Here is a 16,178-nt window from a genome sequence, read left to right on the forward strand (position 1 = left end):
AGTCTCCAAGGAGGAAATTGAGGGTTTAACTCACTTCAAGCAAGGCTTCTAACTTCCACCATCTACGTAATATTCAGCAACCCCAGCTGGCTGGCACAATCTAGCCTAGGGCTGGACTCATGCCTCCCCACTCCCCATCCTGGGCTGCTGGGCAGACGCACCATTAGGCTGAGCCGTGAGTGGCATCTCTCAGCCCCTGCTCACAGAAGCCGTGCTCCCCTGCTCTGGGCATGCATCCTGCCTTCTCCCCTTCGTCCCACCAGGCACACGCTGCCTGAGGCTGCCAGGAACGGTGGAAGGGCACCCCTCTGCAGGCCTTGGGTTACCACCCGGCATTGTGCTCTCATACACCATGGTTGGTTGGCAGGTGCACAGGAGAGCAGCACATCCAAAGTGGGATCTCCTGGCAGAGAACGGCCAGAGGATCTCTCTATCCTACAGGGTCCCTTAGCACATGAACTGCTCATTTACTGGAAGAAGGGGGTCTGGGATTTGAGCTCATGGGAACAGAAAAATGAGGGGAAGGAGGCACATCTGGGACTTTGACAAGGGACCAGAGTCATGCACTCCAGAACCCAGGAGCCTCTGCCCGGTCTCGGGACTCCTACCAAGGCCAAGAACTGCTCCACTGGTCTCTCTTCTTAAACACACAGAGAGAACCTGCCAGCAGAGACAAACGCAGCCCAGCTTGGGCTCGCTTATCTGGAGCAAGGTGTGTCTTTTGCTCTGTGGTGAGGTAACTGAGACCAAGGACAAAATGCTGTAAAAATGGAAAAGAAAAAAATAATAGTAATAATAATAGTAACTATACTATAGTAGCTAGGGTTTATTGAACATTTAAAATGTGCTGGCTCTGTGTTAATAGTTTTAAATACATTGTCTCAGTCAATATTCACAATTACTCTGTAAGGCATTATGTCATTTAACAGATGGTTTATCCGAGGCTCAGAGAGGTTGGATAACTTGTTCAAGCTCACACAGTTTTGAAAGAATTGAAGCTAGAAGAGAATTCAAACTCTAAGGGTCTAGCAACAAACCCTGGGGACTTTCATCTGGGGCCTCACACCTTTACCAGGTTTCTCCAAGATTACAAAATTCTCTGGTTCATTCAATCATGCAGTGTCCCTGATTGAAACCCTTTTCCTTTTTGCCAGAGCAACCCGATGCCATCACTCTTCTCAATATATTCAAGAGTTCTTTTTAGAATGAAAGGGTAGAAATCTGTCTTCCTTCTGTCATACCTACCATATACTCAGGTAGGAATATTTAGGGTATGAAAGCTGGGCCAGTTTTACTCCTTTAGCCATTAATTACAGATTTATAGCCCTATATATTTATAGACATACACATGTACATGCATATATATACATGAGTATATCTGCACACATATATAATATAAACTCTCCTTTTATGACTCCATAATGTTATTTTTATTTTATATTTTGGAAATAAACTGGTCCATAATTCTTTGTGCTTCATCTGAATTAGCTCTCAGTCCAGAAAGTAGGGTTTGCTCTTTCTGGGAGGGTAAAGATACACTGGGAGCCACCAGGACCACAGAGCAGACCACAAGCAGGGCTTTGCCTGTATTCCCTGTTCCCAGCCCCAGGGGACTGAGAGTCAAAGCCATGGTCCGCCTTCTTCCCAGCTCCTTGATACCTTCAACCACAACATCCCCAAATGGCCTCAGACCTGGCTGCCTTGTGTGGGTATTTTTACTCCTCAGGCCCGAGGAGCAATTAGACATTGTAAATAATTACTTTTGCAATGACAGTAATATCTAAACCATTCTCGGTCCCTAATCAAAGTTACCCGCAGGTGAATTCACAGCATTTGCCTGAAGGATGTTGCAACAGATTACCGACTTCCTGTTTCAATATGACTATCATTTCAAGAGAACTACTCCCAACGAGGAGAAAAGAAAACTCAAGTATATGTGAAATTTAACTGAATGTAATACAGACAATAATTTGTGTTTTCCAAATGAATTAAAATGTGAATCAAGCTTGGGGAATGTATTTGATCCTCTCGGGATTACATCACAGGTAATTTCATACCCTCATAATGTGTTTTGAAGCAGACATTTCATGTTCCCAGGGGCAACATCAGAAGCATTATTCCTGGGCTTTCAAGCGTTTTCATGAGCAATGATGCCCTATTGGGAGGCCAAGAGCTGATCCATTATAGATACACTTTACCGACTGTGAACCATTTGGAAATATACGCATGAGGCAGATCTTTATCAGTCTTGGTGCCGGATGCAGACAAGATGCAGATACTGACAGTGGACAGGCACCAGAGTTGATCAAAAAACAAGATTACCTTTCATGACCCCAGGAGCCTTTATCCATCTCGTTCAGATATGACAAACTAAGAAAAATAGGGCAAGCTTTGAAGCATAAAAGGTCACAGTCTTTTGACACCTCAAGGGAAACTAGGGTTTTCTCCTCTTCAAAACGCACACCAGGTTTTGCACGTATTTCGTGGGCCCCAGGCCCTCTAGAGACCGTCCACTGACCCCGGCAGATCTATGGACACCGTGGATCTTTAAAAAAAAAAAAAAACAACTCTCTTGCTCTCATGTTGGATTGAAATGTAAAGAAAACTTTGCAGTGGAGTTAGGGATGGGAGACAAGTCTACTCCGACCTCTGAGAGAAGGCCTGAGAGATTCTATTCTTGTTCTTACTTGACATGGGTGTTGCCTAGTTTTCCTATGGTGACACCAGGAGGGGCCCCACTGTCCCTCTCCGTCGGCACCTAAAGTAGGGATCGTGCTGCATCCAGGAGGGTCATTCAGGACCTCTGTTTGGCAATGCAGTGAAGAATTCACCATCCTCCCCACCACCCTGAACCTCAGGATCTCTCTCCCCACTAATCCTCGATCTCTATTCTGAAACCAAATAATCATAAAGTAAAGATCATATAGAAAAAACAAAAACATCCAAAAACAAACAAACAAAAAACCAGGCCTACTTTTACAACCCTAGGTCTCCGTAGGTCTTTGGAAAGGTACAGGTATGGGGACTAGAGGATTACATTTATGGCCCTTATTCTCCTACTTGGCTGATGAGGCCGCACACGTGTTTCTCAAAGGTTGGTCTATAGGCCACCTGTATCATCATCACCTGAAGAGAAGTTAAATTTGAAGTTTCCTGAGGTCCCGTCCAGACCGTGAATCAGAATCTACATTTTTGAGACCCTCCCTTCACGAATCCTTAAGCGCTCTCACAGCTGAGAGCTTCTGGCCAAAGATTCATCTACTTGCCTTCTCTCGATTTCCCACAAGATAACAAACTCCAGCAGATATCAGCCCTAAAAGAAACATCCATAAACACCAGGAAATCTTTGTAAAGTCAGAGACAATACATTCAATCCGAAGAACTCAAGCTCCAGTTCATCTGCGGAGATTCTATCACTGTGTTATTTGCAAACTTGAAATAAAGCTGTCCCTAATGTCCAGTACCACCAAATGGTTCAATGCAACAGTGCGCAACGAACTTACACGTATGAGTCTCTGAAGGCCAAACAAACAAAGCCAGCATTTGCAGAGGATTTTTGTAATGATAATTTCCATCAAGGGAATCTCATGGCTGGCTGAGTCACCCCTTATCCCACCCCCCACCCCCACCCCACCTCAGCTCTTCCAAAGTTTACTTAACCACTTTGGATTTCAGACCTCATACCGAAGAAAATTAGTATCTTAGCCTTTGGCAGAGAGAAACAAACAAGGAATGTTTGTCCCACAGGTATAAATATTTATCCCCTCCAATTAATACATATTTCTTGACTGTCTACTAGATGCTAGGCACCGTGCTGGGAGCTGGGGGCACGACAGTGAACAAAACACAGAAGCTGCCCTGCTCAATTGGACTATCCAGAGAGGACACCACTTCTGAAAACCACAGTAGCTCTTTCCAAAGTCATCTGACCTCATTCGCCATCTCCTGCTGGGGTTACCATGGAACCAGAGGAGACAGAGCCTGGCAACCTGCTCTGGCATTTGGAAATCACCAAGTTTGGAAAGAACTTCACCTCCATTTAAAAACAGGACTGATGGGCTTCCCTGGTGGCGCAGTGGTTGAGAGTCCGCCTGCCGATGCAGGGGACGCGGGTTCGTGCCCCGGTCCGGGAAGATCCCACATGCCGCGGAGCGGCTGCGCCCGTGAGCCATGGCCGCTGAGCCTGCGCGTCCGGAGCCTGTGCTCCGCAATGGGAGAGGCCACAACAGTGAGAGGCCCGCGGACCGCAAAAATAAATAAATAAATAATAAAAAATAAAAACAGGACGGATTCTCCTCTCTCCAACAACCCCAAGCCCTCACCTTCACAGGAAACCCTCACCAAGACCTGGCGTTGGCAGCCATGAGTTTCACACGAAGCAGCTTCAGCCAAAACCAATCTCCACTCAGGGCAGAATAAAGCGGCTGGTTGTCTGGACGGCTGAATGTCTCTCCCCGAGACAATGGCGTGTTTATGTGTCGGAGGGTTAGGGGCAGGTTAACATAAAACCCACCGTAAACAGAGCTGTTCATTCCGTTGCTGGCAGGGGCTTCTGTTATCTTCTGAATACCTCCCAGAGGGTATGAGCCCTACCTTTGCATTTGAGTTGGCAGCAGAGTTATTTTTTTGCACCTGTTGCTCTGCTCCAATAACAACGCAGTTAAGCATTGATTTGTTGGAAAATAAACAGAAAAAAGCAAAGAAAGGCATCTGCCCAAACAGCCTGAGCTGGTTTGACAGAGCGTTCATGCCAATTTGTTTTTCCTATAAAAATCAAAGAAAAACCTACGCTTTCACTTTGGATGCTACCCTCCCACTCCCTCAGAAGAAAAGGTGGTATCGAAGAGGCCAGCCAGAGCTGGCAGGGCCAAGGAGCCAGAAGACACTGTACTTTTCCATCGGCTGGCTCTGTGAGGGCGCTGAGGGGTGTCCAAGATCTGCAGAATGACATGGCCAGCCTCCAGCCAGCCCAGGTTAAGATCCTGCGTCAGATTAACAAGGGCGGAGAAGGGGCTGCTGGGGTATGATCAAAACCCAAACCACACTCTTCCAAATGGTTGACTTCTGAAAGTCAATATGGTTCAAGTAGTAGGTGTGGCCTATGGGTACCTCCCTAAGCAGAGACTCAGCCTGCTTCTCCCAAAGACTTCTTCATCCAGCCCTGGGCAGCAAGCATAGTTCAAAAACTCCAGGTCCCTGGACCATAGCTTTCCCAGTGGGGAAGGGAGGTTAGCCATACCTACCTCCAAGGCAAGATGTATGGACTCGCTCACGTCCCGCCAAGCGACTTGATGTGTCACGTCCCCAGTGGAAAGGACCTAAGATGTTCACAGTGTGATGCCTGCATTAATTCAAGCATCGTCGTGCTCTCATTTCTCAACAGTTTGTCAATATCCCATGAGGAGCTCAAGCCAAAAAGGGCCACAAAGAGCTAAACAAATCACTCAGATGGAGATCATGACAATACTAATTAAGCAGTGGCATCATCACCCACCCTTTAGCGCAGTGTCAGAAGAAGCCTCTTAATATCTCTTTTTAAGCCTTGAGCAGAAAGCCTAGGACGTGGGCCAGGCTCACTGTTCCCCGAGATGACCACTTCCCCTCAGCTTTCTCTCGGCTGTTGGGCCTTCATTATCGCCAGACTACTGGCTTAATGGGGGAGTCACAGCAGTGGGGGAAGGCCTCGGAAACGCCGCTTCTCGAGGAGCGTTATGAACAAGGTGTTCCGACAGAAGAGGGATATGCCTGGCTGAGCATTCCCAAGCATTCTTGTCATGAGCAGGGCAGGGAGTGGAGCGCCTTGGAACCAAACTGGGCAGCCAGAAAAATAAAAGATTTAACAACACCCTCAGTTGACTGAAAAATAAATAAGACCAAGGACGCAAGAATGCGGGAAGGGTGGAGGGAGGTAAGAGGTGGGAACCGCAGCCAGGCAGGGGTTGGGATGGACTGGGACAATGGATTTGACCATGTTGAGATTCAAGTGTCTTCCCAGAGAAAGACTAAGATGACCCAGCCAAGGAAAGCTCAACAGCCACCAATTTAGAATCTCACAGACTGAATAATTACAAAACAACAGACAAAATTATGACGAGGATGATAGTTTATATTTATTGAGTGTTAATGATGTGCCAGGAATTGAGCTGGGCTTTACAGGAATTTCCTCACTCGATCCTTGCAAGAGCCTCAAATGTTGGTACTAATATTAGCCCCACTTTACAGGTAAGGAGGCACAGAGAAGTTAAGCAACTTACCCAAAGACACAGAGCTAGTAAATGGACTGGATATATTATAATAAATGTATTGGAGTGTGGCAGAAAGTGCAATACAACTCTTGTAGCTTTGAAAATGGATCCTTGTATTTCCAAAGACGAGGAAGATGTCTCTTCAGGATCGCTTACTTTTATTTTTGAACTTGAGATCCTTTAATTTTTTCCCTAAATGTGAACAAGAGGCATACTAAGCATCCTTGTGCCCTAATATGAAAGTTCTCTTAGTGTCCATCAGCATGGATGCTACAGAAGCACCAGTTCACCGCCACGCAAATCCATTTGTCAAAACTTCAGCCTGGCTTCCTGTTGAAAGGCCCAGACTGACTCAGGAGTTGGGCTTGGCTGCTTGAAGCCACCTCAGACTTATTAGCCATGATAAAAGAGCAATAATAATAACAAGGAAACAAACTGTTGAAAAATTAAGGGAAATTTATGCCTCCTTTGGAAAAGCACCTGACGACTGAGCTGTCACTCAGAGGCCCTGATATCAGACCTGCTGTGTTGTGGACGTCACACCCACAAGGGGAGGACTGTGAATGTGTCACTCTGAGAGCCTGCATTCCATCACTCAGAGAAGAACTCTAGGGAAGTCCACCCCATCCTCCAACAGGCGCATGACCCTGCAGCAGTTTGTAAAAACGTAGCCATAAAACACAGACAGAACTTCATTAGACTCGTTCCAGTATCATCTTTGCAACTTAAGAAACAAATAATATCTGAATTTTCTCACGAATTAGAGGATCTCCTCTTTAGAAGAAATAGGGTTTTCTCTTCGTACAGGCAATCATTAAATGACAATAGACAAGAAAGCCGTGTTCCTTTTTAGTGCCATCCTACAAGAACAATAGACTCTCAGCAACCCAAGTCTCATTTTTCCTTCCAAAACACACTTTGCTCCGCGTCTCCTATCTCACTGGCCTGTGGATTAAGCCCTCTGGAAAATAACAAATGAAAATACTCCTCAACAAGGCAAGCAACTGCCTATCAGAAATGTTTTCTAAGGAATCCAATCCCTTCCAGCCAATTATTCATCCCTCCCATTGCTTCAGTGGACACCCTTGACACTCAAACAAAATGACCCAACTCAAAACACCCAAGGTCAGCTAGATGATCACGATGAGAATGAGTAGGGCCTCTCCCAGCAACTTCCCCGCTTGCTGGCTTCCCAGCATCAGGAGCTGTCACAAGTTTGAATAATTTCATCACATCCAGAGGGAGGCCCAGCTACATAATTTGCAGGGCTTGGTGCAAGGGAAAATTTGGAACCCCTTGTTCCAAATGTATTAAGAATTTCAAGACAGCCACAACAGAGCATTAAACTAAGCACAGGTGCTTCCTAAGTGTTGGACCCTGTGTGACTGCATTTGCTCTATCCCACTGACACCGGCCCTGTCCCCGGGGTCAGTCCCAACTTTTGCCTTCACCTGAACCCTTGCTCTATCATCATGGAAGGCAGGGGGAGTCTTTGCTGTCTAAAACTTTTCTGTCTAAGGCTCCTAAAGTAGTTAGGAGAATTAAATGAAATACGACATTGAACATGTCTGTAGCAGCACCTGGCTTACAGCAGGCACTCAACAAACGTTAGCTAGTATTATTATTGTTGTTGTTATTATTATTATTTTCATTATGCCAAGGTCCCTTGACAGCTCCAAAGCTACCCATAGGCAAGAATGATGGGTGGGAAGAAAATACAGCCCATTTCGATAGAGACCATCTATTAGCTACTGCTGTTCAGAAGTCATTTCATTAGCTCTGTGTGAGAGAGTGCTATAAATTAGGCATTCTTAGCCTTCTCTTTATACCATGGACCCATTTTACGCAGTCTGCTGAGGCTTATAGACCCCTTCTCAAAAAAATGCTTTTAAAATGACAAAGTAAAATAATAAGGTTAGAAAGGAAGTTTATCTTGAAATACAATTATCAAAATACTTTAAAAATAAATGTGTGATATCATAATAACATATGGGCTTCTTTATTAGTACATTAACCAAGAATATCTAGTGCAGGTCCAATAACTTCTGTAATATCAAAGAAGTGATGAATAGTGATATTTTGAGACGTCTGTAATGAGTATAACATGATATGAAAGTATCTGCAAGTTCTCTTGGTGCCAATCAGTTACAGCTATTGCTGCTGGGGAGTTTTGCTTACATTCATATTGAAATTGGATTGAATTCACACTGAATGTTGAATTTTAGTTAGATTACTGAAAATAAACATGTAATTTTTTTCCCACATCCAAGTTCACAAACCCTCTGACTTCTCCCCATGGACACTAAGACATCTTTGGATCCCAGGTTAGGAACCCTTGCCGTTTTACAGCAAGGACTGCTTGTTCAATTCAAATAGCCTCTTGAGACCACTTCCACATGGCCAGAAGCCTCAGCTGAACAATTTACAGGAGGCAGACCCTATAGTGCCTTGGCAAATAAGTAGGAATTTTTTTTTTTTTTCGGTACGCGGGCCTCCCACTGTTGTGGCCTCTCCCATTGCGGAGCACAGGTTTCGGACGTGCAGGCTCAGCGGCCATGGCTCACGGGCCCAGGCGCTCCGCGGCATGTGGGATCTTCCCGGCCCGGGGCACGAACCTGTGTCCCCTACATCGGCAGGCGGACTCTCAACCACTGCGCCACCAGGGAAGCCCAGGAATTTTTTTAAAGCCTCTAGAATACCCAGAGTAAGTAATGCCTTAGCTGCAGTGGCCAGTAGGTATCTGGAGGCACTCAAGAATTTAAGGATGGGCTTCCCTTGTGGCACAGTGGTTGAGAGTCTGCCTGCTGATGCAGGGGACACGGCTTCGTGCCCCGGTCTGGGAAGATCCCACATGCCGCAGAGCGGCTGGGCCTGTGAGCCATGGCCGCTGAGCCTGCGCGTCCGGAGCCTGTGCTCCGCAACAGGAGAGGCCACAGCAGTGAGAGGCCCGCGTACCGCAAAAAAAAAAAAAAAAAAAAAGAATTTAAGGGTTGAGCAACATATATAAAGTTGCGGTTAACCATGTGAACTGCTGGGAGGGAGATCAGTTTCTCCTGGAGGTCCCTACATGCCAGGCATCAAGACGGGATAAAAACGTGCTATGTACCTACTCCAGGTCTTCCTTGGAACTGCCATGGGTGGTGGTTTGCAGCCAGTTCAACCCAAGGCTCCATATGGAGTTCTCGGCTTCACATGGCTCATCCCATCTCCCTGCTGCCCACCTTCCCCACTGAAAATCCCATTGCAGTTCTTTCCCAAGGTCACAGTGCAGAACCAACATCGATCACTTTGAAAAACAAAATTCCAGAATTATTATCAGCCACTCCTACTCAATAGCGCCTCACTGAAAACACCCATGTTGAGCACTGACCCTCCAATTCCGTTCCACAAATTACTAATTGTTTCCTCACAAGCATTTGTCCAGGTGCTTTCAGAATCTTTGTCTAATTTAATCCTTACAACAGCCTGTGCAGATATTATTAACCCTATTTTCCAGATGAGGAATATATATTCTTGAGCTTACATAATTCACCCAAAGTCACTCAGCTACTCAGTGGCAGAGTCGAAGGTGAACCCAGGTATCCTGACTCTAACCTCCATGTTCTTTGTACCACATTCCAGCTGCTTCCAGGCAACAAAAACTCATAGCTCCCTGCTCCTTCAGATACATAAGCAGCCAAAGTCTACTCTTCACCAACGCTCCTCAGTCCACAGCCTCTGGCCAATGGAGTTAAGACAAGTGAAAGGTAAGCTAGGTGCTCTCTGTTTTTCTCAGTGGACGTAATTGAGACAGAGGCTGAATTTGGGCCAAATCTAAAGTTCTTTGCAGGGGCTTCCCTGGTGATGCAGTGGTTGAGAATCCACCTGCCAATGAAGGGGACACGGGTTCGATCCCTGGTCCGGGGAGATCCCACATGCCGTGGAGCAACTAAGCCCATGCACCACAACTACTGAGCCTGTGAGCCACAACTACTGAGCCCGTGTGCCACAACTACTGAGCCTGTGCTCTAGAGCTCATGCTCCACAACTACTGAGCGCATGTGCCACAACTACTGAAGCCAGTGCGCCTACAGCCCGTGCTCCACAACGAGAGAAGCCACCGCCATGAGAAGCCCGCGCACTGCAACAAAGAGAAACTAGGGCTTTCTCTAGTTTCTCGCCGCAACTAGAGAAAGCCCGCATGCAGCAATGAAGACCCAACACAGCCAAAAATAAAATAAATAAATTTATTTAAAAAAATAATAAACTAAAGTCTGTTGCAAAGAAAACATCTTATCAGTAGTCACCCTGGAGACAAGGCTGAAATAATCTTCACCTTTCAGACCCCACTTACTTCATCCAATAGGATATATCATTAGCCCTACTGAGGGAATTTTTTAAAGGTTCCCAAGAGGGACCCCCCAAAAAAATCTCTATGAGACAGTCATATGCTCCAAGCTCCACTGTCATACACAAAAGTAGAAGACCTTCTTCATATTCCAAAAAAGACTCAATAGACTTTTGGAAGAAGTCTGCATCAGGCAAAGAAAGGGCTGGCAGGCAGACTAAAATTTCTCAGATCCACAATTGGACCCATAAAGATTTAGCCCCGAAGATTGTTTATGTGGTGTCTATAATATAGAGTGAGGGGGATGTGACAAGAATAGGAAATTCTGAATTCAACACAATTACAACCACATCAAAGAAATTGTACATCTAGACAAGGTCCTACGAAAGTAAAAATAGTTACTTTAATAGTGGGGTTTAAGAGGTGGTCTAATAGTCCAATAATCAAAATATTATAGGAAGCATTTTGGCTCCTTTTGATTTGGGGCTTGGTTTCCATCAGAAAGCAGGTTTGGAATGCACCTCTGCTGGCCACATTTTAAATAAATAGGCAGATACCCTTAATAACAACGAAGATGCTCCTGAGAAAGGACAGGAAGGAGGCTCTAAGGGCCGGGGTGTGGGGGAAGATTGGAAGAGAAGAGATAATGTGAATCCAATGAACCAGAAGAAGGGGCTCAGCCCCATAAAACAAACCGAAGACAGAGTGTGCTTAGGTGCCAGTGAAATCCATTTTCAAAGAAGTATTTTACAAGGTATCTCTTTTAAAACAAGGCCAATTAAAACCCTGGTAGCCTCTTTAAATGGGCCATCCCGCTCGACCCTATTGCAAGCTTTGTTTGCTCCAGATTCGCGCCAAGGGCCTCTGGGAAGACCAGGCTCTCCAGGTGGGCTGCCCAGTGGCTTGGCCAGCCACGTTCCCCTTCTGATGACCCCCCGGGTCTTCCTCTCGGAGAATTGAGTCCATGTCCATCCAATCTACCCAATAATTCATGGACAGTCAGATGAACTGAGCAGCCTCCACGGGGTCCTGAGCATTCACTTTTCAGTCGGCTGCTTTCGTGTTTTACAGAAGACAGCATTAGAGTGCCTACCCGTGGACACCAGTGGCTCCCGGGGGTCACAAAGCAGTCAGCTTCATCCACTTCTACACTGGCACCAACTTCAGATAAATGAGGCAATTGATAAGATGGGATGTTGTCATGGGAACAGCTCAAGCACCCCTAGTAAAGGTATCTAGTCTTTAGTACCTCCACCAGGTACATCCCTTGGCCAAAATTCTGAAGACCCCAAGGAAGCCACTTAAGGGCTCCTACTGGTCTTCTTTCCTGTCTCATCCTTAGGAAGGCATTCCCACCCCATTCTCAGCTTTCACAGACTCGAGCTAAACCTGCTGACCTCTAGGCATAGCTAGTTTCCCTGGGTCATCAGATTCCGAGGGCCGAAGTGGACCTTACGGATGATCGGGTTCAAACTCCTTTGTCCAAATGAGGAAACAAAAGCCCAGAGAGGTGGAGTGTACTGCTCTGGGAGCACAGCTTTGCTGGGACTACAAAACCAGGTCTCCTGACTGCCAGTCGCCTGACTGTCCTGCACCCTGCCTTGCCCACACCATGCTCCAATCACTCAAAAACGTGAGTCTGGAATTCTTCAAGGAAGATTCTTAAAGAAATATCTTTTTTTTCCCCCTCTGAAGTCCAATAAGTTTTTTATCAAATAACTCTGAGGGATCCATGGAAATTTCTACTCCAGCACATCTCAGCTTCCCGACACCAAAACCACTCAGCTTGAACATATGTCCCATCCTAACATTAGCTGCTGTGGGAAGCCATCCTCCCCCACTGCACTCTTTGTTTCCTGCACAACTTAATAGTCTGGGCTTTAAAACCCTGTCCGATTTAAATAAACGTAATAGTCACATATGTCTAATAGGAGCACAATTGCAGCTCCTCAAAACGAATCCGATGATTTAAAATCCTATTATGAAAAATTAGATAAGAAAATATTAACTAAAGTTTATTATCTTCCCTGTCTCTTCAGTTATTCAGCAATAGATTTAAGAGAACTCCAGCACCATACGGCTGCCTCCCTGCCTCTGTCTTCAGGTGACAACCCCCAGTTCAGACAGAGCCGGTGTGGCTCACCCAGGCTGACAGCCCCGCAGGGTCAGTTACCCAGTAACAAAGCCAGGATTAGAAGCGTGGTCTCAAACACCAAGGCTACATGGAGCCCAATCCTCCCGACTGGCCCCTCCCACAACAGAAATGATTGTCACTTAAATTCTACCGGAGAGGGACCCTAACGAGAGAAATAGGCTGAAACGGCAGAAAAAGGTATCACCGAAAATCAGCTTCCGACTTTATATTTGATTCCTTAAAACCGTGGCGTTGCTTCTCAAGTGTGTTAGCAATTTCTACCACGGCGTTCTTGGTATCCACCCTACCCCATCTCCCAGAGGTCTTTGAAAATCCCATCTGTTCAAAAGGACTTAAGGAGGACTCCAACTGGAGGAAAGGGGGGAAGGACTGAATCACTTTTTAACGATTTGTATAAACCTCTACGGCTGGGTTTGATGCTTTAACATTAAACAGGGTTCCTACACTGAGTTTTCAGAAAGCAAAGCACACAGCCCAGTGCTAACTCTAATTTGGAGGCGGAGGTATAGGTGGGGATGAGGAAAAGTAAAACGTTACAAGATTCCAGAAAGCTAAATTCTACTTCCTGGAAATGAACTTTGACCCAAAGCACTCACTTTCTGGCCTAGGACTTGACATGAGTTCCTTCCAGTTGCCAATTAGCTAACTGAGTGCAGTTGAGTAAATATTTTAACCTCTCACTTTCCGTTTTGTCTCAGCCTTTGAAGTTGTCAAAAAAGGTAATGAAAGAAGATCTGCATAAAGTTGGTAAATTAATGGGAGCATAAAGGTGGAATCATGAGTGTGAATGTAGGGCTTCTCAGAGGTCCAGAGAGGCCCAAGGCATTTCCATTTGGGGGAGCTCACAGTATATTTAAAAAATGGGGGAAAAGATCAAAAGGGGGTTGTTTGAATTTAACAAATAGATGCTTTTTAACACAAAAGAACAAATATAATTGAATTTGAGATCTTTCATATATATGAGGCCTGGATCAAAGGCATCACCCTACCCACAACCACCCTAAAAAGGTCTCGACTAACGCCGCCATCTTGAACAGTAACACAAGAGAACTTACAGCACGGTTGTTCCCTCAAAGTTACTTTCTTCTGCAATGCCTCTGGGGCTTCCCTGGTGGCGCAGTGGTTAAGAATCCCCTGCCGATGCAGGGGACACGGGTTCGTGCCCCGGTGCGGGAAGACCCCACATGCCGCAGAGCGGCTGGGCCCGTGAGCCATGGCCGCTGCGCCTGCGCGTCCGGAGCCTGTGCTCCACAACGGGAGGCGTCACAACAGTGAGAGGCCCGCGTACCGCAAAATAAATAAATAAGTAAATAAATAAAATGCCTCTGTAAAATGGTTTGGAAACATGGAGGATTATCTCCATTATATTTATTATTTTTCCAAGTGTGATCACACACTTCCAAATGACCCTCATTCCATGTTCCCACTGTTTTTTAAAGTCTATCCATATAAGCCCTGAGTGATGGTGTGGGAATAATGTGATCCTACCCGACTTCAGATTATAAGATGGAATTGATGAGTTATTTCATAGTCTCAGAATTCTAGGTCTCAAAAAGAGGATAAACGGAGCCTTCTGCCAACTCCCAATGCAGCTATTAAAGTCATTCTTTTCCTTTTTAAGAATGAAAGATTATTCACTGTTATAGAGCTCCATAAAGTCATTCTTAAAATCTCTTAACAGCCTTTCCCGGTAGCATCTCTTACCCCTGAAGTTCTACCCAATAACACAACTTCATCTCTCCTGTTGGAAATCAACTCTTCCCTTGACCTCAGTGGAATTAGCACATGGCCACTCTTGATCCCCAACTCTGCTTTTATGCAGTGAAAGCTCTATCTAAACACATCCTCACAGCCATGCCTATAGAACCAACTCCTGAATTAGACCTTCCACTGAAAAGTTCTCAAGTCCAAACACTCACTCACTTTATCCCTGTTACTAAGGTCAGTGCAGGTAACCAGCAAGACACCTGTGAACTTAGACTCACAGAAGCTTATGCTTCATCATAACAAGACACATGCTCCCACAATCCTAGGAGTATCCTAAATCTTGGCAAAGACGGATGCTGAAAATGTCAATTTCCTGACTCGGCGTTGTCATTTACCAGCAGGAAGATTAACTCCCCACCGTTTCCAGTTCTATCCACACGTAGGCCAGTTCTTCTCCATCGTGTCCAAACAAAATCAGAAGAACCCCTGTCTTAGAAGGCATTTGGGGCTGCTGACTCACATCTGGCTGTCTGGTCATAGTATCCCATCATGGAACAAACAAAGGGTTAGTTTGTCCCCACGTGAAATGACAAAACTCTGCCAAAATTGTTTTTGTTTTTTTGTTTTCTGGACAGAGATGTGCAGCTCTCCCCAATACCCTTCCCTACCCGGGCTGCCTGACCATTTTTTCCAATGTGAGTGCATACACACACCCTTGCCTGTTTCCAGCCATTTTCAAACACCAGAATATACTGAAGATAATCTGCCTTTCTCTACAACTAATGTAATGAGTCAGAAAAACTACCAACAGAAGACATCTCTAGAAAGTGAGAACATGTGCCCTGAGCCCCAGTAGCTATTCAGCCAACCAGTTCTTCACTGAGAAGAACCTATCCCCAGCTTTCAGAATTTCAGAATTCAATCCAGGGAAATGGCTTTGTCACAGAAAGAGAGGGAAACCAGGCGGCTTTTAAATTCACAGTGATCAAAGACCAGACTCCATGCAGGGAGTTCACAGATAACAGCCAAAGTCACCCTGCTGCCCTCCAAAATAATATCCTAAGACAACCCAGTGAGGAAAGCACAGCTGAGGTGAGCTTCGCTTCCTGCCAGCTGCCTCCGGGAGTCTGGTTTATTTTCACCTGTCTGATTCAAGGCAGGTTTCTCTTTTCACTCAGGTGTTTGAATTCCAGATTCAAAAGAAGGTTTAAAAGTAAGGACTTACCTCATTTACCTAAAGATTCTGGGTGGGAAATCCAATAGCTGTAGGGGATGGAGGGAAGGTAGCAAGCAGCCCTCACGCCAGCTCCTACAGGGAACCAGGAGTGTTATCACGTCTGAGCTCTCATCAGAGTGAAGATCAATGCACATGACAATAATTTTAAATCATTTTGTAGGATGTTAAGCAATAAGCCACCAACCGGGAATTCCCTAAGTCACTTCCCCCTCTTCTGATTGGCTGCTGGGCCCTTTAAAAAAATAAAATAAAGGATTACAAACATTTGCTCATTTGCATTTGGCCAACTCACACGTTAGTGTTCAAACAAAACAGGTCTAACCAGGTTATGCCTGTGTCTCGAGAACAGAGACAACCTGTTAATGGATGAGGAATTGATTTGGTGGTGACTGTTCTTTCTAACTTAGAGACTGTTTCAGGTGAAAAGCACCAGGCTTGCTCCCCAAAGATACCAGCAGGAATGGAGAATGTGAGAGCAAAGTGAGCAGAAGCTCAAATCTGGAGGAG

At 45.6% G+C, this 16,178-nt stretch overlaps 1 protein-coding gene across 4 annotated transcripts in view; it reads right to left on the bottom strand.

Annotated features, from left to right (window-relative positions):
- Positions 1-15,794, bottom strand: part of EHF (ETS homologous factor) — a 40,696-nt gene extending 24,902 nt beyond the window's left edge. For 2 of the 4 annotated variants that reach the window (XM_067749454.1, XM_067749451.1), the window contains exon 1: positions 15,660-15,794. The gene's annotated coding sequence lies outside the window, so the exon portion shown is untranslated. The remainder of the gene's footprint in view (positions 1-15,659) is intronic. The other 2 variants (XM_067749455.1, XM_067749453.1) reach the window with 2 other exon arrangements.
- Positions 15,795-16,178: the final 384 nt, after the last annotated feature.

Source organism: Pseudorca crassidens, chromosome 9, assembly GCF_039906515.1.
Source record: "Pseudorca crassidens isolate mPseCra1 chromosome 9, mPseCra1.hap1, whole genome shotgun sequence".
Lineage (NCBI taxonomy): Eukaryota > Metazoa > Chordata > Mammalia > Artiodactyla > Delphinidae > Pseudorca > Pseudorca crassidens.